Source organism: Atheta coriaria, unplaced genomic scaffold, assembly GCF_025399875.1.
Source record: "Atheta coriaria isolate IRGN ID8LTWV9N9 unplaced genomic scaffold, Caltech_Dcor_3.1 hic_scaffold_10_pilon, whole genome shotgun sequence".
Lineage (NCBI taxonomy): Eukaryota > Metazoa > Arthropoda > Insecta > Coleoptera > Staphylinidae > Dalotia > Dalotia coriaria.
In genome coordinates, this window is record NW_027045452.1 from 5,751,538 (window position 1) to 5,753,712 (window position 2,175).

Below are 2,175 nucleotides of genomic sequence, written 5' to 3' on the forward strand. Positions count from 1 at the left end.
GCGTTACTTGTCAAACGGAGACTGTGGAACAGTGGAACGCCAACGTTAATTACATCAGTCGCTATTAATCTTTGAGCCTCTTTGTGTCGCATAATGAACATTTACAAACACATAATACATGCGCATTGCATAAAATATCAATTATTGATTAAAAAATTGATGATAACACAAAATTATGTTTGTACAAGAAAAATAAAAGTAAATATTTAAGTTCATACACAATATAATGAAGAGACTTCAATATTTTACAATGGTTAACATTTGGTTCACCACCAAAAACGCCTGAGGATATGACCAGCCACTAATCACTCCCCATATGTGTGATTACCAGCCGGCAAGGGCGTAACATTTAAGGGTTACGAATTTACTGGGTGGATTATGTATATTGTACACAGTAGCAACCCTAGCAACCCTTCCAAACGCAATTATTCTTTGACGCTTAATATTTACAACTTATTTTCGGTTTGTAATTTCGTGTTTATCGTGGGTGCTTACTTATGTGATGTTAATAATTGTATGACATTAGTAATAATTTGTGTGAAATACGAGTATTACTTGATTCATTGCAATATGCTTTTAAGCATCAGGTGTCCAATGCGCGGAAATATCCTTTATGGCTATAACATGCAATTATCAAATGTAATCACGTACAATTTAAATGTTAGCAGGACAATAACGCTATGACAGCTTTGAATAATTGCATCGTATTTCAATTGTAATTTTGCGGCACAAGGAAGAAATTTAAATTTAATCTACTATATAAAAATGAATCGCATAATCTGTTGGTAAGCGCATAACTCAACAACTCCTAGATCAATTTGACCAATTCTTTTTTTAAAATGTTCGTTAAAGTCCAAGGATGGTTCATCCGACGAGAAAAATTCGAATAATTGTCGGGAAAACCCTAAAGACAGCCCTTTTCTATAGAATAAAAGTTGGCATTGAGTTTCAATCTGCATTACTAGCAATTCTTTATATAATTAATTTCTTTAAAATTGAATTACGAATCTTATTCATACAAAAAGGAAAATAATTTCTTAAGAATTTCGTGCATTTGTAAAAAATTTCAATTTTGATTGCTACAAAATGTGTTTTGTTTTACTTTAGAAATACGATGTCTATGTTTAAATTGATCGCAATCATAATGCTTGAATATTGAATGTGTGCAATAAAAATCGCCTCCGCGCCTGCTCTTGATGTGACAAGTTGATTGAATCAAAAACGTGCAGTTGCGCACGTATCGGAGGCGGCATCGCGGCATGGACAGTTTGGAGCGAAGGCAACTGTTTGGGCTTTGATCTCGTAACGGGGAGCACACCATATCATATCCATTACAAAAGCAAATTTTATTACGCCTCCGCCTCCGCGCGCGCCCGCGCTCCCTCTTCCCAACCTCCATCAAGTTTCGCAGCGCAACGCCAATTCCACGGCATCATCGTCATACATCACACAAAATATAAAATGAAGTAAACGATAAATTTATTCATTATTCATACCTCGGGTGAGCATCCGCGCCGGCTGGCCCTCCGTCTCTGTCGAGAGCGGATCTCGCCGGCATTTATTTTTCATCCTTTCAGCATTCGTTATTCTCCCCTTTCAAAACTTTTCCTATATTCATGCGTTGCAAGAAAAATCATAGTAACCAATCAGGACGGGCTATGTTCCCAGTCGATTTCGGCTTGTTTACGGAGTTATTTATATGATGGAATAGAATAATAACTATTAATCAATGTTTTTTTCGTATTGGTTTTGTAAAAGTGGCAAAAAATCATCAATAGTGTGTTCCAGACATGCAATAATAATAAAAATAAATATAATATTAGTATTTTTCATTAAATTTCTCAAAATAAATGTAACCTTACTTTTAACCTCACTTTTAAACTAGATTCTTAGGTTATGTCACGATTTTGATATCCGCACATGAATAATGTGTCATTGAAAAATTAGTCTTCAATTAAATTAGCTCCTTGAATGCAAGTTATATTATTAGATTTATCCTGACACGTGTAGTCCTACTACCAGTAGTAATCCAATATGTCCCAATGACTATGATTGAAATAGAAATGTGAAAGCACCCTTTGAAATCTGATCCGATAATAATCGTGGCAAATAAAGTCGGGCACAATTCATATTTCACATGCTGCTCTTCCAGAGGGTTTCAGATATTTGAGCTAT